General features: G+C 41.1%; 1 protein-coding gene across 1 annotated transcript in view; it reads left to right on the plus strand.

The window, feature by feature from the left end:
• Positions 1-27,811, plus strand: part of LOC132508534 (protein-lysine methyltransferase METTL21E) — a 135,510-nt gene that overhangs the window by 46,154 nt on the left and 61,545 nt on the right. The window contains exons 8-10 of the mRNA XM_060128715.1: positions 18,406-18,708; positions 21,788-22,129; positions 24,302-24,493. The gene's annotated coding sequence lies outside the window, so the exon portion shown is untranslated. The remainder of the gene's footprint in view (positions 1-18,405; positions 18,709-21,787; positions 22,130-24,301; positions 24,494-27,811) is intronic.

Raw genomic sequence — 27,811 nt, forward strand, 5'->3', positions numbered from 1 at the left:
TAACTGAAAACTCTTTAAGCTATAATGGAGTATCCTTAATGGATCATTTGGCATATGTGGTGATGCTTACATGAAACGAACTTCTAAAAAATTTAAACGAAACTTTTCAGAAGTCCCCACTAGGGAGCACAGTTGTATTGAAAGGTAATATAACTTGTGACATGAGACATCTTTTGTTAGTCTCTTATAGAAAGCATTCTTCTTTTTATTTTCCTGACTTCATTTTCTTATTGTTTTTCAAAAGAAATTTTATTATTTAGTTAAATGGAGCATCTTTGGATGTATTTGTTTTTTCCAGAAATCACATAGGAAAATCCGTCATGGTTTCCATCCAGCCCAAGTTATCGATACATATAAGTTATCTTTTATCCAGGTTTTCTCACCCATTATTTTTATAGGTAAAGTTTTATTTAGGGAAGAATGATGTTGTGGTGGCGGAGAGATAGGCTGAGACATTCAAATTAATTTGCATTTTAAGGAAATGTTAAGTCTCTAAGTTGTAAACATTGGAAAGAGATTTTTATTCTAAAATTGTTAACTGCAGTAATTAATTTTTAACAGACGCTGGTCCTGACATATTTTTCATTAGTATGACTGAATTTAAAAGTCAGAATTTTGTGTCACATACATGTATATATGCATTTCTTTTAATGTGATGAAATTGGCATATTGTCTTTTTCATTATTTTGAGTAGAGGACAGTAGATTGCCATAGAAATTTCAAACAATTTAGGAAACTGTCCCCCATTTCTATTTGTCTCAATGAGGTTTGTGTGACTCTCATGCCACACAGGCTTAAGTTGAAGACAAAGTGCCACCCAGAGGTTCCTGTAAAATTTTTAATGCTCCATTTAGGAGACTGCAGCTGCAATTATAAGGAATTTCACAGTTCATTTTTCATTTGCTCATATATATACAGCAATTTTTAAAATATACAATCTGGACACATAACTCAGTAATATAACACAGTTACCCCAAAATATCTGGGCTATGTGAATTAAAAAATGTTCTTAATAACCTTGTATGTCTTTCTGAAGAACCTATAAAAAGGAATGATTTCTTTTCAGAGAGGAAAAGGATAATCAGAGAGTCCTGAGGGAAGCAGCTTTTCTCCTGGCTGTGCCTGGGACCCATCCATCTGCTGTCTTTTTCCTTACCTGTCTCCTAAAGCCAAGAGACTCATGTTCAATTTCTGTTGAGGAGCTCAGTACTTACCACCTTTAGGATACAACCCATAACTTCTTGCGTAAGGTTCAGTTCAATTAAATACATGGGTCAGGAATGGAATTCTTCCTTGAGCAAGTTATTGGGTTAAGATTCTAGACTCAGGAGACCTCAGTGATCCTTGAAGTATCTTTTTGTAAAAAATGGCTCTCCTCAAGCCTGGAATCCAGAGCAAGTACTCTTGAAAAAAAGCTGATGGTTTTTTTTGGTTTATTTATTTATTTTTTGCGATACGCGGGCCTCTCACTGTTGTGGCCTCTCCCGTTGCGGAGCACAGGCTCCGGACGCGCAGGCTCAGCGGCCATGGCTCACGGGCCCAGCCGCTCCGCGGCATGTGGGATCTTCCCGGACCGGGGCACGAACCCGTGTCCCCTGCATCGGCAGGCAGACTCTCAACCACGGCGCCACCAGGGAAGCCCAGGGCTGATGTTTTAATTGCCGCAAGCACTGTTTTATTTACCAGGCACTTAAGTAATGCTTACTCTTTGCCTGATGCCTGCAAAATGCCTTACAAATAATTAACTCATTTAATCCTCATAATAACCCTAAGACAGATGCTCTGACTATTCCCATTTTACAGATGAGTAAGTAAAACACCTAAGGTCACAAAGCCAGAAAGGGGCAGAGCCAGGCAATCTGCTCCAGAATCTGGACCACAGTCTCTGCCGACATTATACCATTCTGCCCCTCCCAGGCCATCCATCTGGGCCCTAAAGGGTAAAGTGTCCTGGCTGGTATCTCTAAGCCAGTCCTGGAGGATGGTCCTCCAGAATTGTCAGCTCTCCCGGGAGAAACGGACATTACACCACACCTTTCCCCTTCACGTTACAATCCAGCCGCTGTGAACATCTTGCTGTCCTTTAACTCAGTGGATTTGCTCAGACCACTGTGCATTTGCGTGCTACTCACTCCCCCCTTACAGGAGGGCTTTTCCCTCCTTATTCATAAGACATCCTCTGAGTCACTTTTCAAGATGTAGCTCACTTGTCACCTCTTCTGATTCTTTCTACCTTCTGGCAAATGTAGGCACAGATGCTGTACACACACACACACACACACACACACACACACACACACACACAACACACACAGACACCAACGCTTCCCATTCGATCATGGCCCTTCAGCCTGCTTTGAGTTCTTTCAGGCTGCATCTAGGTTTGAGGACTGGCTCAACAGGCCTTGGAGTCTGATAATTCTGAGTGGTAAGTGTGCGGCCCCTAATGAAACCCTAGAGAATTTCTCGAAAGCTGGCCACCCCTTGAGCAATGCCTCGTTACCATTCTGTGCTTGGCATACTCCTTCTTTGATGGGTCAGCCAATCTGTTGAAATAGCTCTCATAACCATAATAAATTGTTCTGGAATGCAGTCTCCCCAATACATTATATCATGAGGAAGACCTACCTGTGCTAACTTTGAAAGACATTGGTACTTATGAGCATTTGGCCAAAATGCTAAAACAAAAGCGAAACCAAAAAAACCCAACCATTCCATGGAGAGAATATTAATTTCGTACTAAACATACCTATCATATCTTCATGAATACATAATATTAGTATTTCCATATGGGCTAGAAATACTAAATAGTTAATAGCTTCCCCAGCAATTTGTTTCTTGTTATGACGTCTCCAGTAATGTGTAATAGTTTTGGCAAAGTGCAATAACAATATATTCCTATAACCATAAAACTCTACAATAGTTCTTTAGTTAGCCTGGTTTTGATATTTGAAAAGTAGAGATATTAATTTCACATGCAAACAGAGGATAAGAAAATGTCAAAAAAATCAGTTTATAAATCAAATGTGTATTATAACAAAGTTGTTAATGTTTTAAAAGATTCTTTCCATAAGTACCCTTAAGTATACCTAGGTTTACTAATTCCTGATTCTTTTGTTTTATTGAGATATAATTGATGTATAACACTATTAGTTTCAGGTGTAAAACACAATGATTCCTTGTCTGAATATATTGCAAAATGATCACCACAATAAATCTAGTTAACGTCCATCGCCACACAGTTACACATTTTTTTTCTTGTATGAGAACGTACAAGAACTACTCTCTTAGCGTCTTTCAAATATACACTACGGTATTATTAACTGTAGTTGCCATGTTTATTTATTTTATGGCTAGGAGTTCGTACTTTTTGACTCCTTTTACCCATTTCACTCCTACTCCGTGTTTCTGGCAACTATCTGTTCTGTGTATCTACGAGCTTTGGTTGGTTTGTTTGTTTTTACGTTCCACATATAAGTGAGATCATACGGCATTTGTCTTTCTCTGTCTGACTTAACTTCATATAGCATAATGCCCTTAAGGTATATCCAGGTTGTCACAAAAGGCACAATTGTCTCTTTTTTAATGCCATATGCCACATTTTCTTTACCCGTTCATCCATCAATGGACACTTAGGTTCCACATCTTGGCTATTGTAAATAATGCTGCAGTGAACATGGGGGTACAATTCCTCACTCTCTAATATGCTATAGTTAACCTTTTACTTCATTGGGAAATAAAATTTCTTAATAATTGTATAAAAAGGAAAGGAAATAAATATTTTGAGTCAAATAAGCTCCCAGGCTGGAAAATCTTGCCTTAAGGAGAACCTGCCCTCTGAGCCGTTCATCTGTATTAAGGGCTTTTCAGGTCAAATCGAAACAAAAGGTGCTGAGAGATGGGAGTGTGGGGAGATTCTGATGTCACCATAGTCAAGTTCTTCTCAGGTGAACGATGTGAAGTGTGCTTGTGTTGTCTGGTAGGGTGATTTCAGAAGCAACTGAAATAACATGGAATTTTCTCTTTTCCTTTGTGAGTGAGTATGGGGCTATCTTCTCAGCAAAACCAAAGGGAATAAATAAACGATCAACTGCAAAGTTTGTAAAGATTACTTGAAGACAGTCTGTCAGAAAAGTTGCCTTTAGCTGAAGAGATTTGGATTTTATTCTTTGCGACTTGCTAAGCAGTTAGTTTTTGTCTTTGTCTTTTTGTTTTTTTCTGTTAAGTGTTTAATTGCAGATTCTGCTAGCTTTGATGAGGCCAGGTTTTAAAAGTAATTTGAAAAGTGGAATGAACACATTACTGTGAAATGAAGTACACAGTTACCAAGGATGGTTGACTTTTAACTTTTACCTTGAATCCCTTCACTATTGAATTGAACATAAACTTCTTTTGTCAACAGATGAAATGAAGTGAAAAGGCATCTAGGTACCACATGTTTCTTCCCAGGGAGAAGGAAGCACCCTTACTGGTAACTGATGTAGTAACAAAGGGGCTCATGTTTTATATTTCATTTACTACAGTTCTTGAAAATGAAATTAGTTTAAAAGCTTTTGCAAATACCTCTCTTCTACATGATAAAGGCTTCTGTGCAAATTCAAAAGTTGCTATAGAAGGGAGGTCTGATCTCTTTGCTGGCACTTGCAAATTAGAAATTTTGCACGTACAGCAGCCATGCAAAAAACCGCCGCCCATCTCAAGCTGAATTATTTCATCCAGTTCCTACCTGGAGGGCTTTTTTTGTTTTTTTCCAGTGCAATTAATTAAGCAAACAGGACCAATGTTGGAACTTTTGACAGATTACAAGAACAAATGCTCTTGCGTTGGGGCTTTCATGGGTCTTATAAGTAGACAGTCCTCATAAATCTTGCACAACAGGTCTTTTGATTCTCCCTCAAAAGCTTTATCCTCTTCCAATTGGTACTCATCATCATGGGAGGCTTGCTACTTACAAATTTCTCTATTGCTGTTTTCATTTCCTCTTCGGCAATAGAGGCAATCAGTTTCTCATTATCCAGAAGATTCAGTTTTGGCACTTTAATTTTAGCCAGAAGTTTCATAACCTTTCTGTTATCAGCTGCTAACTCTGATGCAAATATCAGTTTGGAGAGCAAAAAAGAAGAGAAACATTTTACATTACTGCTCTCTAATGATCAAATGTAGAACCTGCTGAAATAAGAAACTACGGTATTTCTGATTTTGATTCTTATTAAGATATTTGTTGCTCTTGACATTGGCAAACTTATTTATAAAATTTGCTAAAAGAATTTTAAGAAAATTGTAGCCTAAAACAATGCTAGCCTTTTAACATTCACTGAATTTCTACTTTGGGTATAGAACCACATCAGGTCTTATCAGGATCATGCGGGACAGGTTTAGGTCCCAGGGGAAAAAATTTAGTTCTTTTCAGCAAGGGAGGAATTTAATTTTTTTAAACATCTTTATTGCAGTATAATTGCTTTACAATGGTGTGTTAATTTCTGCTTTATAACAAAGTGAATCAGTTATACATATACATATGTTCCCATATCTCTTCCCTCTTGCGTCTCCCTCCCTCCCACCCTCCCTATCTCACCCCTCTAGGTGGTCGCAAAGCACCGAGCTGATCTCGCTGTGCTATGCGGCTGCTTCCCACTAGCTATCTATTTTACGCTTGGTAGTGTGTAGATGTCCATGCCACTCGGAATTTTACTGATATAAAGCAGACTTGGGCCCCACCTGTAAGCACTGGTCTCTAGTAATTTTGTGCCAAACTCCACCCCTCCACACTGAATCGTTAGCCTGATGTGTTTTGAAGAATAAGAAGAATTACTATTTAGGAGAAGAGATAATATATGTGAAAAACAAACAGGAAACTAGAGGAAAAAACTCAAGTGCTTTATAATTCAAATTATTAGACAAATGGTACGAAAACAAAGAAAGGGCTTTACTGAATACCCCCTTGGTATTCAGTGGTCCAGGGCACAATTTTTTTTTTTTAACATCCTTATTGGAGTATAATTGCTTTACAATGGTGCGTTAGTTTTTGCTTTATAACAAAGTGAATCAGTTATACATATACATATGTTCCCATATCTCTTCCCTCTTGCGTCTCCCTCCCTCCCACCCTCCCTATCCCACCCCTCCAGGCGGTCACAAAGCACCGAGCTGATCTCCCTGTGCTATGCGGCTGCTTCCCACTAGCTATCTACCTTACGTTTGGTAGTTTATATATATCCATGCCACTCTCTCGCTTTGTCACAGCTTACCCTTCCCCGTCCCCATATCCTCAAGTCCATCCTCTAGTAGGTCTGTGTCTTTATTCCTGTCTTACCCCTAGGTTCTTCATGACATTTTTTTTCTTAAATTCCATATATATGTGTTAGCATATGGTATTTGTCTTTCTCTTTCTGACTTACTTCACTCTGTGTGACAGACTCTAGGTCTATCCACCTCATTACAAATAGCTCAATTTCATTTCTTTTTATGGCTGAGTAATATTCCATTGTATATATGTGCCACATCTTCTTTATCTATTCATCCGATGATGGACACTTAGGTTGCTTCCATCTCTGGGGTATTGTACATAGAGCTGCAATGAACATTTTAGTACATGACTCTTTTTGAATTATGGTTTTCTCAGGGTATATGCCCAGTAGTGGGATTGCTGGGTCATATGGTAGTTCTATTTGTAGTTTTTTAAGGAACCTCCATACTGTTCTCCACAGTGGTTGTATCAATTTACATTCCCACCAACAGTGCAAGAGCTTTCCCTTTTCTCCATACCCTCTCCAGCATTTATTGTTTCTAGATTTTTTGATGATGGCCATTCTGACTGGAGTAAGATGATATCTCATTGTAGTTCTCATTTGCATTTCTCTAATGATTAATGATGTTGAGCATTCTTTCATGTGTTTGTTGGCAGTCTGTATATCTTCTTTGGAGAAATGTCTATTTAGGTCTTCTGCCCATTTTTGGATTGGGTTGTTTGTTTTTTTGTTATTGAGCTGCATGAGCTGCTTATAAATTTTGGAGATGAATCCTTTGTCAGTTGCTTCATTTGCAAATATTTTCTCCCATTCTGAGGGTTGTCTTTTGGTCTTGTTTATGGTTTCCTTTGCTGTGCAAAAGCTTTGAAGTTTCATTAGGTCCCATTTGTTTATTTTTGTTTTTATTTCCATTTCTCTAGGAGATGGGTCAAGAAGGATCTTGCTGTGATTTATGTCATAGAGTGTCCTATGTTTTCCTCTAAGAGTTTGATAGTTTCTGGCCTTACATTTAGGTCTTTAATCCATTTTGAGCTTATTTTTGTGTATGGTGTTAGGGAGTGATCTAATCTCATATTTTTACATGTACCTGTCCAGTTTTCCCAGCACCACTTATTGAAGAGGCTGTCCTTTCTCCACTGTACATTCCTGCCTCCTTTATCAAAGATAAGGTGACCATATGTGCATGGGTTTATCTCTGGGCTTTCTATCCTGTTCCATTGATCTATATTTCTGTTTTTGTGCCAGTACCATACTGTCTTGATTACTGTAGCTTTGTAGTATAGTCTAAAGTCAGGGAGCCTGATTCCTCCAGCTCCGTTTTTCGTTCTCAAGATTGCTTTGGATATTCGAGGTCTTTTGTGTTTCCATACAAATTGTGAAAGTTTTTGTTCTAGTTCTGTGAAAATGCCAGTGGTAGTTTGATAGGGATTGCATTGAATCTGTAGATTGCTTTGGGTAGTAGAGTCACTTTCACAATGTTGATTCTTCCAATCCAAGAACATGGTATATCTTTCCATCTATTTGTATCATCTTTAATTTCTTTCATCAGTGTCTTATAATTTTCTGCATACAAGTCTTTTGTCTCCTTAGGTAGGTTTATTCCTAGATATTTTATTCTTTTTGTTGCAATGGTAAATGGGAGTGTTTTCTTGATTTCACTTTCAGATTTTTCATCATTAGTGTATAGAAATGCGAGAGATTTCTGTGCATTAATTTTGTATCCTGCTACTTTACCAAATTCATTGATTAGCTCTAGTAGTTTTCTGGTAGCATCTTTAGGATTCTCTATGTATAGTATCATGTCATCTGCAAACAGTGACAGCTTTCCTTCTTCTTTTCCGATTTGGATTCCTTTTATTTCCTTTTCTTCTCTGATTGCTGTGGCTAAAATTTCCAAAACTATGTTGAATAAGAGTGGTGAGAGTGGGCAACCTTGTCTTGTTCCTGATCTTATTGGAAATGCTTTCAGTTTTTCACCATTGAGGACGATGTTGGCTGTGGGTTTGTCATATATGGCCTTTATTATGTTGAGGAAAGTTCCCTCTATGCCTACTTTCTGCAGGGTTTTTATCATAAATGGGTGTTGAATTTTGTCAAAAGCTTTCTCTGCATCTATTGAGATGATCATATGGTTTTCTTCCTTCAATTTGTTAATATGGTGTATCACGTTGATTGATTTGCATATATTGAAGAACCCTTGCATTCCTGGAATAAACCCCACTTGATCATGGTGTATGATCCGTTTAATGTGCTGTTAGATTCTGTTTGCTAGTATTTTGTTGAGGATTTTGCATCTATGTTCATCAGTGATATTGGCCTGTAGTTTTCTTTCTTTGTGACATCCTTGTCTGGCTTTGGTATCAGGGTGATGGTGGCCTCGTAGAATGAGTTTGGGAGTGTTCCTTCCTCTGCTATATTTTGGAAGAGTTTGAAAAGGATAGGTGTTAGCTCTTCTCTAAATGTTTGATAGAATTCACCTGTGAAGATATCTGGTCCTGGGCTTTTGTTTTTTGGAAGATGTTTAATCACAGTTTCAATTTCAGTGCTTGTGATTGGTCTGTTTATATTTTCTGTTTCTTTCTGGTTCAGTCTCAGAAGGTTGTGCATTTCTAAGAATTTGTCCATTTCTTCCAGGTTGTCCATTTTATTGGCATAGAGTTGCTTGTAGTAATCGCTCATCGTCCTTTGTATTTCTGCAGTGTCAGTTGTTACTTCTCCTTTTTCATTTCTAACTCTATTGATTTGAGTCTTCTCCCTTTTTTTCTTGATAAGTCTGGCTAATGGTTTATCAATTTTGTTTATCTTCTCAAAGAACAAGCTTTTAGTTTTATTGATCTTTGCTATCGTTTCCTTCATTTCTTTTTCATTTATTTCTGATCTGATTTTTATGATTTCTTTCCTTTTGCTAACTTTGGGGTTTTTTTGTTCTTCTTTCTCTAATTGCTTTAGGTGTAAGATTAGATTGTTTATTTGAGATGTTTCTTGTTTCTTAAGGTAGGATTGTATAGCTATAAACTCCCTCTTAGAACTGCTTTGCTGCATCCCATAGGTTTTGGGTCATTGTGTTTTCATTGTCATTTGTTTCTAGGTATTTTTTCTTTTTTTTTTTTTTTTGTTTCTAGGTATTTTTTGATTTCCTCTTTGATTTCTTCGGTGATCACTTCATTATTAAGTAGTGTATTGTTTAGCCTCCATGTGTTTGTATTTTTTACAGATCTTTTCCTGTAATTGAAATCTAGTCTCATAGCGTTGTGGTTGGAAAAGATACTTGATACAATTTCAATTTTCTTAAATTTACCAAGGCTTGATTTGTGACCCAAGATATGATCTATCCTGGAGAATGTTCCATGAGCACTTGAGAAAAATGTGTATTCTGTTGTTTTTGGATGGAATGTCCTATAAATATCAATTAAGTCCATCTTGTTTAATGTATCATTTAAAGCTTGTGTCTCCTCATTTATTTTCATTTTGGATGATTTCTCCTTGGTGAAAGTGGGGTGTTAAAGTCCCCTACTATGAATGTGTTACTGTTGATTTCCCCTTTTATGGCTGTTAGTATTTGCCTTATGTATTGAGGTGCTCCTATGTTGGGTGCATAAATATTTACAATTGTTATATCTTCTTCTTGGATCAATCCCTTGATCATTATGTAGTGTCCTTCTTTGTCTCTTCTAATAGTCTTTATTTTAAAGTCTATTTTGTCTGATATGAGAATTGCTACTCCAGCTTTCTTTTGGTTTCCATTTGCATGAAATATCTTTTTCCATCCCCTTACTTTCAGTCTGTATGTGTCTCTAGGTCTGAAATGAGTCTCTTGTAGACAGCAAATATATGGGTCTTGTTTTTGTATCCATTCAGCCAATCTGTGTCTTTTGGAGGGAGCATTTAGTCCACTTACATTTAAGGTAATTATCGATATGTATGTTCCTATTCCCATTTTCTTAATTGTTTTGGGTTCGTTATTGTAGGTCTTTTCCTTCTCTTGTGTTTCTTGCCTAGAGGAGTTCCTTTAGCAGTTGTTGTAAAGCTGGTTTGGTGGTGCTGAACTCTCTCAGCTTTTGCTTGTCTGTAAAGGTTTTAATTTCTCCATCAAATCTGAATGAGATCCTTGCTGGGTAGTGTAATCTTGGTTGCAGGTTTTTCTCCTTCATCACTTTAAATATGTCCTGCCAGTCCCTTCTGGCTTGCAGAGTTTCTGCTGAAAGATCAGCTGTTAACCTTACGGGGATTCCCTTGTGTGTTATTTGTTGTTTTTCCCTTGCTGCTTTTAATATGTTTTCTTTGCGTTTAATTTTTGACAGTTTGATTAATATGTGTCTTGGCATATTTCTCCTTGGATTTATCCTGTATGGGACTCTCTGTGCTTCCTGGACTTGATTAACTATTTCCTTTCCCATATTAGGGAAGTTTTCAACTATAATCTCTTTAAATATTTTCTCAGTCCCTTTCTTTTTCTCTTCTTCTTCTGGAACCCCTATGATTCGAATGTTGGTGCATTTGATGTTGTCCCAGAGGTCTCTGAGACTGTCCTCAGTTCTTTTTATTCTTTTTTCTTTATTCTGCTCTGCAGTAGTTATTTCCACTATTTTATCTTCCAGGTCACTTATCCGTTCTTCTGCCTCAGTTATTCTGCTATTGATCCCATGTAGAGTATTTTTCATTTCATTTATTGTGTTGTTCATCGTTGTTTGTTTCATCTTTAGTTCTTCTAGGTTCTTGTTAAATGTTTCTTGCATCTTGTCTATTCTATTTCCAAGATTTTGGATCATCTTTACTATCATTATTCTGAATTCTTTTTCATGTAGACTGCCTATTTCCTCTTCATTTGTTAGGTCTGGTGGGTTTTTATCTTGCTCCTTCATCTGCTGTGTGTTCTTCTGTCTTCTCATTTTGCTTATCTTACTGTGTTTGGGGTCTCCTTTTTGCAGGCTGCAGGTTCGTAGTTCCCGTTGTTTTTGGTGTCTGTCCCCAGTGGCTAAGGTTGGTTCAGTGGGTTGTGTAGGCTTCCTGGTGGAGGGGTCTAGTGCCTGTGTTCTGGTGGATTAGGCTGGATCTTGTCTTTCTGGTGGGTAGGTCCACGTCTGGTGGTGTGTTTTGGGGTGTCTGTGGACTTATTATTCTAGGCAGCCTCTCTGCTAATGGGTGGGGTTATGTTCCTGTCTTGCTAGTTGGTTGGCATAGGATGTCCAGCACTGTAGATTGATGGTCGTTGAGTGAAGCTGGGTGTTGGTGTTAAGATGGAGATCTCTGGGAGATTTTTGCCGTTTGATATTATGTGGAGCTGGGAGGTCTCTTGTGGACCAGTGTCCTAAAGTTGGCCTTCCCACCTCAGAGGCACAGCACTGACTCCTGGCTGCAGCACCAAGAGCCTTTCATCCACATGGCTCAGAAGAAAAGGGAGAAAAAGTAGAAAGAAAGAATTAGAAGAAGAAAGAAAGAAAGAAAGAAAGGAAGGAAGGAAGGAAGGAAGGAAGGAAGGAAGAGAGAAGAAAGAAAGAAAGAAAAAAAGAAAGAAAGAAAGAAACGAGTGAGGGAGGGAGGGATGGAGGGAGGGAGGAAGGAAGAAGGGAAGGAAGAAAAAAAGAACGAAAGAAGATAAAGTAAAATAAAGTAAGTAATATATAATAAAGTTATTAAAGTAAAAAATAATTAGTAGGAGAAAAAAGAAAAGAAAAACATTTAAAAAAAAGAAAAAAAGAAAAAACGGACGGATAGAACTCTAGGACAAATGGTGGAAGCAATGCTATACAGACAAAATCTCACACGGAAGCATACACATACACACTCACAAAAAGAGGAAAAGGGGAAAAAATCATAAATCTTGCTCTCAAAGTCCATCTCTTTAATTTGGGAGGATTTGTTGTGTATTCATGTATTCCACAGATGCAGGGTACAAGTTGATTGTGGAGCTTCAATCCGCTGCTTCTGAGGCTGCTGGGAGAGATTTCCCTTTCTCTTCTTTGTTTTCACAGCTCCCAGGGGCTCAGCTTTGGATTTGGCCCCGTCTCTGCGTGTAGGTCGCCGAAGGGCGTCTGTTTTTCGCTCAGACAGGACAGGGTTAAAGGAGCCGCTGACTCGGAGCCTGTGGCTCACTCAGGCCGGGGGGGCGGGGGGGGGTGGGAGGAACGTGGAGTGCGGGGCGGGCCTGCGGCGGCAGAGGCCGGCGTGACGTTGCGCGGGCGTGACGTTGCACCAACCGGAGGCGCGCCGTGCGTTCTCCCGGAGGAGTTGACCGTGGATCCCGTGACCCTGGGAGTCACGAGCTGCACAGGCTCCCTGGAAGGGGGTGTGGAGAGTGACCTGTGCTCGCACACAGGGTTCCTGGTCGCGGCAGCAGCAGCCTTAGCGTCTCATCCCCGTCTCTGGGGTCCGCGCTTTTAGCCGCGGCTCGCGCCCGTCTCTGGAGCTCCTTTAAGCCGCGCTCTCAATCCCCTCTCCTCGCGCACCAGGAAACAAAGAGGTAAGAAAAAGTCTCTTGCCTCTTCGGCAGGTCCAGACTTTTTCCGGGACTCCCTCCCGGCTAGCCGTGGTGCACTAACCCCCTGAAGTCTGTGTTCACGCCGCCAACCCCAGTCCTCTCCCGGCGCTCCGACCGAAGCCCGAGCCTCAGCTCCCAGCCCCGCGCGCCCCGGCGGGGGAGCAGACAAGCCTCTAGGGCTGGTGAGTGCCGGTCGGCACCGATCCTCTGTGCGGGAATCTCTCCGCTTTGCCCTCCGCACCCCTGTTGCTGTGCTCTCTTCCGCAGCGCCGAAGCTTCCCCCCTCCGCCACCCGCAGTCTCCGCCCGCGAAGGGGCTTCCAAGTGTGTGGAAATCTTTCATCCTTCACGGCTGCCTCCCACTGGTGCAGGTACCGTCCCTATCCTTTTGTCTCTGTTTATTCTTTTTTCTTTTGCCCTACCTAGGTATGTGTGTGTGGGGGTTTCTTGCCTTTTGGGAGGTCTGAGGTCTTCTGCCAGCGTTCAGTAGGTGTTCTGTAGGAGTTGTTCCACGTGTAGATGTATTTCTGGTGTATCTGTGGGCAGGAAGGTGATCTCTGCGTTACTCTTCCGCCATCTTTCCCAGGGCCCAATTTTTTTTTTCCTTCGGTACGCGGGCCTCTCACTGCTGTGGCCTCTGCCGCCGCGGAGCACAGGCTCCGGACGCGCAGGCTCAGCGGCCATGGCTCCCGGGCCCAGCGGCTCCGCGGCATGTGGGATCTTCCCGGACCGGGGCACGAACCCGTGTCCCCTGAATCGGCAGGCGGACTCTCAACCACTGCGCCACCAGGGAAGCCCCCCAGGGCCCAATTTTTAAGCTTAGTTTTTAAAACCAATTTGTGTGAACATGTTTGACTTTCTGTATGACTTATTTGAGGAAATTTATTTTATAATTTTCTCTCTTATGAATTTGGTTTCTAAGGAATTCATTACTCCTTTCTTGGACCTGTGATCTTATGGTATCTCTGTCTGCTTTGGGGGAGTGTTTCATCGATTCTGAGGGCCAGGAGGAGACTTTGACACGTCAGCCAGGCTAGTGGGGCACCAGCCTCTGGGCTTGGGGCTGGGCAGGGACCACTCCTGTGCTCTCTGTTCGAATCTGTAGCTTTCATTAGTCGGAGAGGAAGTACGGGAACGCTAGAGTTATTAGGAAAAGCAGATGGTTTCCCTTGTCCCGTTGAGGGCTGCAGCTGCTTCATCTCGTCAGCCGGATACAAAGGACACAAGTCAGCGACACAAGGAAATATATTTTACTAAGGGGAGAGAGGCAGTCACCAGTTGTGTTGCCTCCTGTGCTTTTGCCTTGTGGCTAAGCTCAAGGTGCCACCTCTTTTGTAATTCTGCTGCAGACAGTCCTGGCTGACCCTCAGCAGAGAGAGCAGGGGTGTGGTCATCTCAGAAAGAAGGTTCTGATGGGGGTGGGAGGTGGAGGGTGGTGACGACAAGGGGACCCAGGGAGTGTGGCCCAGCGGGGCTGCAGGGAGCTGCTGAGTGGAAGCGTGCACGCACATGAATTGGGTTCCCATCGTGGAAAGGCATTGTTGTAGGTGTGGAGGACACAGGTGGGTGGCAGGTGGTCCGCACGCGTGCGAGATTCTTCTTGTGGAAATCGGAATAATCACGTGGGTGGCGCTGTAAGGGAGAGTCCCTGTCTGGGGGAGTGAGAGAAAGCTGTGAGCAGAGGTATCCTCTGCCGTGAGCATTCCTGTCGGAGCTCTAAGGACATGCAAAGGCTCGAAGTCCTGGGCATCCAAAATGTATTTGTGAAGTGCAGTGGCAACCTGGTGTGACTTCAGTGTAAGGTGTATCAGAGGGAGGGGTTGGGAAAGGAAGTGGAAATGTGGGTTGGGGTCAGAGAGTACAGAATCTTCTGTGAGTGCTCGTAGGTGTGCATTCTATCTGAAAGGAGTGGGAAACGTTTAAGCAGGGTTGGCACCATCAAATACCTGTTTGGAGAAGCTAACTTCGGTGACGTTGGAGGACAGATTGAAACTGGAGAGAGGCTGGGGGCACGGAGAATTATAAAGGTGTGTGGATGATCGATGCTGAGGGCCTGAACTAGACCATGGTGTTGAGTCGATGTACTGGATTTGAGATAAAATGATGAGTTAGAAGCGACGGGGCTTAGAAAATGGGACCAAAAAAGGAGAGGCTGACACTGAAGTCTTGAACTTAGGGAACTGGGAGATGCTCGTGGCATGAACAAAAGGAAGGAATTGGGCTGAATTAGCATGAAGACGTGATGCCCATTTATGGAGACCATACTCCACCTCAACCCAGATACAAAGACAGGTCAGCTTCCAGGATCTGAGCCTCCCCTGCTGTGACCACTATGTTAGAGCCACAGAAGACATCAGTCTTTTCTGTGCAATGGGTAGGAGGACATTGTCCAGCAAGGGCTAGTTTTTGTTGTTTTTTCCAATGGAAACATAGGTTTTAGAGTAAGTTTAGATTTACAGAAAATTGAGAAGAAAATACACCGATTTTCCAGATACAGATGATGGTTCCACTTAGGATTTTTCAACTTAACGATGGTGCAAAAACAATACACATTCAGTAGAAACCACACTTTGAATTTCGAATTTTGAAGTTTGATCTTTTCCCAGGCTAGCGACATGCGATCCAACCCTCTCTCATGATGCTGGGCAGCGGTAGTGAGCCCTGGATCGCAGTCAGCCACGCGATCATGAGGGTCAACAACCAATACGCTTACAACCGTTCTGCACCCAGCCAGCCATTCCGATTTTCCCTTTCAGTACAGTGTTCACTAAATTACATGAGATATTGAACACTTTATTATAAAGTAGGCTTTGTGTTAGATGATTTTGCCCAACTGTAGGCTAATGTAAGTGTTCTGAGCACGTTTAAGGTAGGCTAGGCTCACCTGTGATGTTTGGTAGGTTAGACGCGTTAAATACATTTTTCACTTACAATGTTTTCAACTGAGGAGGGGTTTGTTGGGATGTAACCCCATTGTGAGTCGAGGAAGAACTGACTCGTCGCCTGGTTTCTCCTATTATTAACACCTTAGATTACTGTGATACCTTTGTTCCAATGAATGAACCAGTGTTAATGCATTAGTATTACTAAAGTCCATAGTTTATTCAGATTTCCTCAGTTTTTAAAAAAAATCTAATGTCCTTTTTCTGTGCCAGGATCTCACACAGGACACCACGTCATATTTAGTTGTCATGTCTCCTTAGACTCCTCTTGGTTGTGACAGTTTCTCAGGCATTCCTTGTAATTGACGACCTTGAGAGTGTTGAGGAGTATTCATCAAGTGCTCATTCCTCAGGATTTGTATGGTGTTTTTCTCATGGTTAGACGGGGTTTATGGATTTGGGGAAGATCAGAGAAGTGAAGCACTATTCCCATCACATCACAGCAAGGGTACATACTATCAACATGACTTACAGCTGTTGACGTTGACCTTGATTACCTGGCTGTGGTGGTGGTTGCCAGGTTTCTCCCTTTCCGAATTGTACTCTTCGGAAGGCAGTCACCACGTGCAGCCCATAGTTAAGGAGCGGGGAGTTATGCTCTATTTTTTGAGGGAGGAATATTTACATAAATTATTTGGAATTCTTCTGCACAAGATATTTGTCTCTTCTCCCCCGTTATTAATTTATTCAATGGTTTATTTTATGTCTGTAAGGTTGCATGAATATTTATTTTATAATTTGGGTTACAACCTAGTAGCATTGATACTTTATTCATTTTGTTGCTGGGATTGCTTTAACTTTGCCCACTGGGGGCTCTTTCAGTTGCTCCAGTGAGGGGTACTTGTGAGGGGTACTTGTAAGGACCATGTTGTGCTGTGCTCTGTGCCAGCAAGAGGGCTGGGAGGCCTGTCACAGGACAGCAGAGGTTGCAAGGTCCCAGAGTCCTGAATGCACAGCAGGGGACTTTGGGTAACTCCATGCAGCAACTGAAAGGTCCTCTACATTCTTAAGTACAAGAGTGACATGACAAATAGTGTGTTGGAAGGTTTCTTTGGAAGCTCTATGAATTGCATAGTTTCATTTGTTCATTCATTTAACAAACGCTTATGGAAATTATTCTGCCACCTGCTGGGGAGCGAGGGTGGATCATGATGGGGAAAGAATACTAACATTTACGGAGCACCTACCTGCCTGGTACCTGGTTCTTTACACACTGGATTTCATTAGATTCTCACAGCAACCCAATGAGATAGATACTCTTTTCAATATTTTACAGATAAGAACACTGTTTTCAGAGAGGTTAAGTAACTGGTTTAAGGCCACACAGCTGGTAAGTGGCAAAGCTGAGATTTGAACAGAGATCTGTCTCATTCCACATGAGGTTAGTTAAGAAAGTCACCGATTTTTTGCTACTTCTTTCATTGAGAAGTAGAGTTTAATTTGCCTTCCCTGGAATCTGGACTAGTGGTTTCGACTTTATTCGATTTATCTGAATTGAGCAGAAGCGACATTCTGGAATTTACAAGGCTAGATCAAAAGGATCATAAAACTTTCTCCCTGGCCTCTTAGAAAGCATGTTTTTGCAGAAGCCAACTGCCACGTGGCAAGCCCAGCACTACCCTGAGTCTGCCATGCTGTGAGGTGGCCAGAGCAAACCACAAGGACAGGTCTGCCCGGTTCCCACTTGTTCCAGCCACGTTAGTCCAGGCACCAGAAAGGTGAGCGAGGGTGCCTTCTGATGATTCCAGGCCCAGCCAGCACCTGACTGCAATTGCATGAGCGACCCTGAGGAAGAACCACCCAGCTGAGCCCAGTCAACCCTCAGAACCATGAGAGAAAATAATACCTAGTTGTTTTAACCCACAGCCTTATGGGGTAGTTTGCAGCAATGTGTAACTGGAACACCAGCAAACACAGGTGTTCTTTCTCTGTGCTGTCTACCTTCCACAGTGACAGGGTTCCTCCACTGAGGCAAAGAGCATAGGAGACCATTACATTAAAGTATTGAGGACACTGTAGGGGCCTGACTGGAGCTGGGTGCTTGTGGACAAGCAGAGGCAGAGCTGGGAACCACCTTAAGAGAAGAACTTGCGTTAGAATATAAAGTAGAATTGCATTAGCGCTTGTTGATGGGAAAGAGAATGAGTTCGTTATCAGATAGTCTTGAGTTGCAATTCTACTTTTTCACTTCCAAGATGTCTGACTTTGGGCAAATTACTTTAACTCTCTAAGCCTCAACTTCCTTGTCTTTAAAGTTCAGATGATCTGATGATAATAATATCAGATGCAATGAGGTAACAACAGGTGTTCAATAAATGTGTTCCTGTAGTTTTCTAAGCATATCTATTTTATAGCACCTGTTCTGCTGCATTCGAATTGTTTATTTTCTAGCCTGTCTCCCAAATAGACTTTGAAATTTCTTAGGGAAACAAGATTATATTATATATTTTTGTATTCTTGGTGGCCAGCAGAGTAAAGAGAGTGGATGTGCAAATAATTGTGGAATGAAAGAAGGGATTGGTATCATCGTGGCTGAGGAATGAAAGAAGGATGACTTGCCTCTCTGGTTAGGAAGCCAGAAGTAACATTGGTTAACGGGGAGAGCGACGCTGAACAAATCACGAACCAAGTAAATAAGTAATTATTAACTGAAATAAATCCTGTGAAGAGAACATATAATGATAGAATGCCTGAGTTTTTTTGGGGAAACACCAGCAAACGCCTGTTATCTCTTATAGCTTGTCCGAATAACTAAGTTCTGGCCGACGGGATATGAACAGAACTGACTTTTACCGTTTCTGGAGCGTGTCCTGAAGAGAAATCTTTCCTCTGGCCCTTCCCTATTTCCTGCTGGAAGATGATGAGAACTGAAATGGCAGCCTTGGACCTCAAGATGGAAGCTGCATTTTGAAGATGGCAGAATCTCCTTATAGCTTTGAACTAACGTGACAGAGGAAATGAACTCCCACCTTGTTTCAGCTGTTGTTTCTTTGGATCTCTTTGTTATTGCAGCTGAAAGAATGCAGGGAACTCTGAAAGAGGTAAGAGGGGAGCCCAATTTAAACGGGAGTGGAGGGGCAAGGAAATCGTCTCCAGCGAGGCAGTCTCTACGAAGTGGGATGATGAAAGAGAGTGCTCAGGGCGGAAGGAACAGCATGTATGCTGTCCCCAAAGTGGGAAAGGACTTGATACATCTGAAGAACAGAATGAATGAATGAGAAGCCTAGGAGAGAGTCTGGAAGTCAAGATCACAGTCATCTTGAAATAGGAAGTCTCCAAAGTGTTTTAAGTACTGAGGTAATACTGCCTGATTTCTTTTTTTTTCTTTTTGCGGTATGCGGGCCTCTCACTGCTGTGGCCTCTCCCGTTGCAGAGCACAGGCTCCGGACGCGCAGGCTCAGCGGCCATGGCTCACGGGCACAGCCGCTCCGCGGCACGTGGGATCTTCCCGGACCGGGGCACGAACCCGCGTCCCCTGCATCGGCAGGCGGACTCTCAACCACTGCGCCACCAAGGAAGCCCCTGTCCTGCATTTCTTTTTTCAAAAGGTCCCTCTGACTCTGTTGGAGGGTTTGGGTGATGGAGGAGGTCACTTAACCTCAGCCGCAGATGATGGCAACCAGTACGAGGGGTAGGGCTGGGGGTGGAGAGAAGTGATGGTTTTGAGTAATATTTTGAAGGTAGAATTACCAGGTCTCTTTGAAGTGCAAGATGTATGTCACTGAGAGGAAACATGCCTTCAAGATGATCCCCAAATTTTGAGAAGGAGGAGACTGGAGGAAGAAAAGTAGTGGCAGAGGAAGGCCAAATGTTTGGTTTCTTTTGAATGTGGTATGTTGGAAAGAGACAGAAAAATCAAATCCCATCATTCATTGCCAGTTATCAGCTGTGTGTGACTGGGAATGTTACCATTTTACAAATAAGAAAATAAGGTTTAGAGGTTAAGAAACATAAACTCAGCATTTTGAACTTAAAATCCATGGAGGTAACATGACTTAGTAGAAAGACCATGGGCTGTGGAGACAGATGCTCAGTTATATTGCTTCCTTATTGGGTGACCTTGACAAAGTCACTTAAATTCTTAGAAACTCAGCCTTCTCATGCAAAAAAAAAAAACAAACCAAAAACCAAAAAACCAAAGACTTGTCATAGGGATTAAAAATGATAACTTTTTATAAAACCCCTAGAAAGGTGTGTGGCATACTAAGTGTGCGCACGCTCTCGTACAGATAGCACATAAATCTAAAATCGCTCCAAGTGGTTTTCAGTTGAAACTTATACTGGGTGTTCAATTTGTGTAGCGATCAGATCATTTAGTCCCATATATATATTTTTTTAAAGAAGATGTTGGGGGTAGGAGTTTATTAATTAATTAATTAATTTTTGCTGTGTTGAGTCTTCGTTTTTGTGCGAGGGCTTTCTCTAGTTGTGGCAAGCGGGGGCCACTCTTCATTGCGGTGCGCGGGCCCCTCACTATCGCGGCCTCTCTTGTTGCGGAGCACAGGCTCCAGACGCCCAGGCTCAGTAATTGTGGCTCACGCGCTTAGTTGCTACGCGGCGACTAGGGATCCTCCTAGACCAGGGCTCGAACCCGTGTCCCCTGCATTAGCAGGCAGATTCTCAACCACTGCGCCACCAGGGAAGCCCCCTAGTCCTATATTTTTATACAAAAACTCAGAAAGAGAGGAGGCTGAAAGACAAATCCAGGGCACTTTGCCTGGACCACTATATTCATGTAATGACCCTTGTTCTCCCTTGGTCTGAATGCTCAGACTGAGGTGAGTCCCTAAAGGACGTTGAACTTGGACTTTGTGAATCATTGCTTAACGTATTCTGTTTTGCACTTTTCTAGAAGGTAAACGTGACCTCCTGGGAAGGTGATTATCACGCTCTAATAGTGAGATCTGAATCCAACTTCAACAGATGTCATCACTTTTTAGATTTTTCATTTATAGTAACTCCACCCAGCCTCTTGGCATCTGGGAACATTTATTCAGTGGTCTGCGCCTAAAGCAAGAATACTACTTTCAGAGTAAAACGACTGAATAATTAACAAGGGTACCTTCTCAAGGTGAAATTCGGCCAAGGTATTAGCATTGGTACTCAGCAAAATGCCTAAGGTATATCATAGGTATTTGATGAAAGTACTTGATCATCACTGTGAGTTTAAAATTCATTCAGTGACCTGGAAATTCTGAGGGTTTCTAAAAAAGATTTTTTTTTTGGTCACCTCAGGGTGTGTTGGATTGTGCATAATGGATTCCCTCTATAGAATTACCCACAGGCAATGTCCTCCATTGACAGGGGAAGTGGGGCTGGACCCTGAGTTAGCGGGACATATATTTGGAGCTTGGTGAGAGAGCCTGTCCCCTTGGCACTTCAAGAAGTTGAGGGGATAGTGTATAGCTTAGATTGAAATTTTCAGAAGCTCAACACAAGGAAGGTGGCGTGGTGGGAATTTGCCTGTCTGGTGTGTAATTTGATCCGACTGGGAAACAGGGGTTTGCCTTTAACAGAGTTTTGTCTCTATCAGGTTACTATAATGAGTTCCCTCAACATCTCCTTAGGCATCATTCTTGCACCTGTTGATGGCGGGGGTTGGGTTTTTCAATAGACCACGCACCACTTCTACGTCTCATTTCTCGTGTTGGGTTTCAGCAATTCTCATGCAGAAACACTGATATTTTATACCCATAACTATGCATCGTTACTGGAGGAGTGAGACACAAGGAGCAGAAAACTGTTTGCTCTTAGTTACTTTTAAGTTTTTTAGAAGAGTAGCTGAACAAATTGAGAGAAATGGGAAGGAAACTAAATTGTACTGAAGAGAAATGCTGTTCTTTTATCCTTTGGACTTTTTTTTTGCACAAGTGGCTCATCCGTAGGTTGAAATAATTATGAAACTTGGAATTTATCCAGTTCTGTAGTGGGTAATTACAAAATTGCTCTGTTTAATTATGCAGTATTTTATAGGAGGGCATTTTTAACCTTTGTCACTAGCGCCAAATGGAAGGAGACACAGCTCTTCATAGTAAGTATCATAATTCTAACTGCATCTAAGGTTTGCTTAGAAGCGATTCATTTTTAAAGACACGCTCTAATTTGTGTAATTTTTTTTAGTAGGTAAAAACTGCTGAAGTGAATTGTTTTGTGGTAACAAAAGTAAAACAAGAATAACTGCTTGTTAATAGTCTGCTCCACTACTCAAATATCCCGAGTCCATCTCTGGTGAACATAGACACAGCGGGTTCATTTCTGAAACATGAAGCAAAACTTATATAATCAAGTGGCTCATTAGAGAAGATCAGAGGATTTCAAAGTACACTTTAAAGACTAGAACTAATGTCCTGTATTTAAAGAGGAGATCAAAGTTGACACCATGTCCTGAAGATCCTTTGCAAAACATCACTCTTCTGTGTTATTATCAGAAGTGACTTTCGCTGACCTTCACTGTAAATCTATGTAGGTACTAATGACAGGTTAAACAGTTAAACCACCACATTTATTCATTCAACATGATTATTGAGTGACTTACGTGCAAGGCAATGTAAATCCAATGCTGCCTATAGTGTCTTTTTCGATTCTTTTGTCTTTAAAATGCAACTACTAAGGTAGCACTCTCAAAAAAAAGTGTCATAATATCTTGTATGTTATGTCTTGGGGATGGGGTAGTTTAAAAGAATTAATAGAAGTAGAAAATATATCAACATTTATAAAAGTTTAAAAATATGAATTTAACTCAGTTCAAACATTTTTGAATACCTCATACATAAGGTACAGGGCTCAACAGAGTGGGTTCTACCATGAAGAGTAAGACATGGTCTCTGTCCTTGAAAAGCCTTTGGACCAATGGGCGAGAGAATATATACAGGTGGATGACATTGCAGGAGCCGTAAGAAAGGGGCAGACAGATGCTCTGTGGACACAGACGTGAGGCATTCCTCTGTTCAGGGCCTTAAGGAAGGAGTTGGAGTCAGACCATGATGAGTAGGTTTTGAAGCATGTATTAGGAAGGAAGAGCCTTTTCCCTGGACAACACAGTGGATGAAAGCTGGAGGTTGGGGTAGTGTGATGAGTGTTTACTGAACAGAAAGCATTTCAGTTGAGCTGGTGCTCAGTGATGCCTGAGGGGCATCACTTCATCAGCGGAGGAAGAGTGGAACAATGAGACGGGAAGTTTAAACGAGCTGAAAGGGTGTTATTATCGGTATTGGCTCACACGCTCACGGGGGCTGAGAAGTCCCGCGACGTGCCGTCCGCAAGTTGGAGAATGAGGAAAGCTGGTGCTGTGAGTCTCAGTCCTAGTCTGCCTGGGACCTCAACGCATTGGGTGATGCCCCCCCGTACCGGTGTGGATAATCTTTCCTCAGTCTACTGATTCAGACGTTCATCTTTTCCAGAAACACCCTCACAAGCACACCCAGAAATAATGTTTCACCAGCTATCTGGGTATCCCTTAGTGCAGTCGAGTTGACCCATAAGATGAACCAGCGCAGAAAGTAAAGTCCCGAGTTGACAGCCCTGCTTATTAGCCATGTGAATCTGGATGTCACTTACCATTCAGAATCTTAGTTTTCTCATTTCTAAAAGGATATCAAATTAATTTCGGTCTGCATTGTCAGAATAAATAGCTTACACCACAAAGATAAACCTGGAAATCTCAGTGATTTTAAAGCAATGAAAATCGAGTACCTCCTAACATCCCAGTCCATTTGGTTTTGGGGGGTGGCGGTGAGGCAGTGTGGGGTAGGGGATGACTTTCAGGCACTCCATCCTGGGATGCTGTCATCCTTAACCTATGACCCCCAAGTTTGCCACAGAAGGGAAGAGAGAGGAAGAGAGTGTGGGAGATCTCTTAGGGACCAGGCCTATACAAAACCCAAATCTGTTCACATTCCATTGGCCAGAACTAGTCACATGGTTCCACCTAGGTATTTGGAGCTTAGAAATCAAGTCTTTTGTGTGCCAAGGGGAAAAAGGAAATGTTTGGGGGGAACACACAACAGTGCTCTGTGAATCTCCATTGTTGTCATGGAGTTAGTATACGTGAAAAGGCTCGGGTAATGTACATGAAATGCTATATGCAAAAGGACTGGTGTCATGTAAATCACTCCTTGATATGTTTGTTTTTTAAGACTGCAAAGATAGATTGGGGCCAAGACAGTGAGGTCCCTAAATTATTGTCAGTTAAGGAATTTATAGTTTACTCCATGGGTTATGGGGTGGAACTAAAAGCTTTTGAAGAGGGGGGTTACTTAAACAAATTTGTGCATTGGGAAGATTGAACAGCTGTCTTTCGGCTGGAGATTTTGGGAAAACTGTAGACAGTAGTCTCTTTCAGTTGTTGAGGAGCTATAGGGCCTGGACTAGGGCAGAACAGAGGTAACGTAAGGGGAGGGAGAAGCCTGCCAGTGGACTGTGGCATTTTATTAGTCTTTGTACCTGTGGTGTCTTCCACAGAACCTGTGCTGTAATAAATGTTAAATAAACATTTCTGAATGAATCAATCAAGACTCGAATGGATGAGTTAACGAATTTCATTCTATAGAACGGTTAGTTTTGTATATGACTGTCTTCTCATATAGGTAATAAATTCATTGAGGCTGGGAATCCTTTGTTTTCATCTTTCTGTAGGAAAGGTCTCGATGTGAGTCTAATAAGCACTAACAATTAAGGGATGTGTGTGGCAGAGTCCTCATACGTGAAATTGATGAAGAGACTTTGCAGTTGAGGATTATCCTGGCTACACCAAGACGTAACAAAGAAACGAAGGAACAAAAGCCCATGAACCCAGGAGACCTGGAAGTTACTCAGACATAAGGACAGGTAAGTCACCTGTGTGGTTTCAAATCTTTTATTGATTTCACCATAAATTTCTGACTTCTCTGCATGACATTTAACATGACAGAATTTTACTTTGCTAAAATCCAGAGGATTTATGAAATAAGCACTACTTGCTATAAGAAGCCCAAAGAGCCCAAATAAATGAATATTGTAAAACTGTCAAATAGTTTACTAAAGAAAAACTATAATGACAAACGTGTTTGCTTTTCAATTTAAATGAAACATCTGTATAAGCAGAATATTGTCTATGTTTAATACATTGTTTTGTTTAACTCATTTTTTATACACTCAGGATTTCAGTAATTTCATCATTGCTTCTGACAAACCATTTAAACATTTCTTTTACATTTCTCTGTTTTTCTAATGAACTTTTATATCCATTTGAATTAACTGGATTGGTGATAGAGCAGTTCATAGAAATCAAAAAATGTACTTAAAATTGTATGATATAGTTATCATATCAATTTCAAGGTGAAAAATTTATTTATGGATTCAATAAATATTGACTGGAGGTCTTCCATATGATAGTTCTACACTAGGGGTGAGGGATTCAGGTGTGACTTTATAGACAGAAGAAAGCCAGCAAATTGAATCTTTGCTCTTCAATAGATCGAAGCTGATGATGACAGAATCTTCCAGATATTTTTGGTCAAGAGAGCTTTTCAATGTGGGAAATATCAATTTTCCCTACAACTTTAAGGAAATGATATTTACCTTTATATTGTGGTGTGTGCTTGGAACAATGATTAATCCATTATTTCAGCTGTAAAATGTCTAAAAATCAGAGGGCTATCAACTTTGTCATCATAGAGGGCTATCTACTTGGTTTTCTAATCCTCTTAGTTTTAGAGTTGAAAGAACTTGCATAGGTGTTTTCAAAACGTATGTATATGATACAGATACACACATATAATACACACAGTATTTTATATATATTGTATATTTTTCACAGTAAAATAATGCAAGTATACTATGCTCTATTTTCAACGACCTAGAAACTCTAAGTGCATTCTTTGGCAAAGTATATAGCGTCTGAATTGTACGGGGTAGATCACAACTTGCTGTGTTCGGTTGTGATATATTGACATATACTATATATATTTAGTACTATGTGAATTGATCTTGGAACAGGTTAATTAACTCGAGTGATTAATAGAATGATTTGTTAATTTGTAGGTCATTAGAGCAGAGAACAGATGCACATCAGCCTTTATGAAATTTTAATTTTTTTAGGTCATGAGGGTTTAGGACCACAGAATCCTAACCCCATGGACACATTTTAAAAGAAAATTTGACCAAAGATTAATTTTGTTCAATTATAATTTTTGTGTGTTTGCTTATAAGGCTATAGTGATTTTTAAATGGATTAGACAAACATTACTCATATCAGCAGGAAGAGAAAAATCATTCTGGGAAATGTTTAATTGGAGTTCCCTAAACAAAGGACATCTGATCAGATTAGCTTCGGCTAGGCTGTGTGCTAAGTCTTCCCTTTGGTTATTCAAAATATGTATTGCCATGTTAAAGTATTGGGGATGCTTCAGTGGAAAAAAAAAACCTATTGAACTTTGCTTGCAGTTAACAAACTAACTTAATTGTGCAAGGAAAGTCTATTTTTCTTGGAACACCAATTAACACTACACAGAACAGTTTTTCTTTAACATCAGTTTAGGAAGTACTGTGTTAGCTAATTCAAAGACTGTGCTTAATATTATTAAAAATTTCAACTTGAAATGAACCCTAAGCCCAAACTGAATGCATTGATTTAGTTTCATGACTGTGTGTAAAACCCTTGATGATAATCTGGCCAACCTGCTCTACTTGGGTTTTCCTAAATGCGTTGTACGGTTATGCTTTCTTCCTTGTCCATGGTGCCCTTCACTTTGTCTTCTAGAATGTCCTTGTTGTTAAATTACACGAAGCCTGCCTGTCTTAGCTCAAGTGGGTGTCAGGACCCACAAAATAGTTCTACGACCCCTTCTAAATGTCGAGAACTGTGAAGGTTCCTAGATTTTACCCTTTCAGGCTAACGTTTCAGCCCAGTGCAGTGTCGTGGATGCTGGGAGAAGATACGACACTCCTGGGTAAGAGACAAAGGACTTTACTACTCCCCGCAGAGCAAGCAGCACGAGCTCCATGCCTGTGTCAGCTCCTTTTGTCCCCAAAGTCACAGGGATGGCACAGAGCGGCCTGGACGCTGCACATGGACTGGGTTTGCTTCACAGCTGAGGAACCCTGAGCTTAGGAAACCCCAGTCTTCCGTAATAAATGGACTGTAAGGAAACTTGCCTGATTTTTGCCCAGGAGGGAGACAAGATTTTTATTATTCTGCACAATGAGCATTTTTTTAACTTTTTATTTTATATTGGAGTAGAGCCAATTAACAATGTTGTGATAGTTTCAGGTGAACAGCAAAGTGACCCAGCCATATATACACATGTACCCATTCTTCCCCGAACTCCCCTCCCACCCAGGCTGCCACATAACATTGAGCAAAGTTCCCTGTGCTGTACAGTAGGTCCTCATTGGTTATCCATTTAAAATATATTAGTGTGTACGTGTCAATCCCAAACTCCCTAACTATCCCTTTCCCCCATCTTTCCGCCACTGGTAACCATAATTTTGTTTTCTATGTCTGTGGGTCTGTTTCTGTTTTGTATGTAAGTTCATTTGTACCATTTCTTTTTAGATTTCGCATATAAGCGATATCATATGATATTTCTCCTTCTCTGGCTAACTTACTTCACTCAGTATGACAGTCTCTAGGTCCATCCATGTTGCTGCAAATGGCATTATTTCATTCTTTTTAATGGCTGAGTAATATTCCATCATATATATATATGGTATATATATGGTGTATATATATATATGTATATATATACACCACACCTTCTTTATCCATTCCTCTGTCGATGGACATTTAGGTGGCTTCCATGTCTTGGCTATGGTAAATAGTGCTGCTGTGAACATTGAGGTGCATGTATCCTTTTAGACCATGCTTTCCTCCAGATGCATGCCCAGGAGTGGGATTGCAGGGTCATATGGTAGTTCTATTTTTAATTTTTTAGGGAACCTCCATACTGTTCTCCGTAGTGGCTGCACCAATGTACATTCCCATAAACAGTGTAGGAGGGTCCCCTTCTCTTCACACCCTCTCCAGCATTTATTGTTTGTGGATTTTTTGGTGATGGCCATTTTTACTAGTGTGAGGTGATATCTCATTGTAGTTTTGATTTGCATTTCTCTAATAATTAGCAATGGTGAACATCTTTCATGTGCAAAACATTTCTTCCCCGTGTT

Source organism: Lagenorhynchus albirostris, chromosome 18 (assembly GCF_949774975.1).
Source record: "Lagenorhynchus albirostris chromosome 18, mLagAlb1.1, whole genome shotgun sequence".
NCBI classification, from domain to species: Eukaryota; Metazoa; Chordata; class Mammalia; order Artiodactyla; family Delphinidae; genus Lagenorhynchus; species Lagenorhynchus albirostris.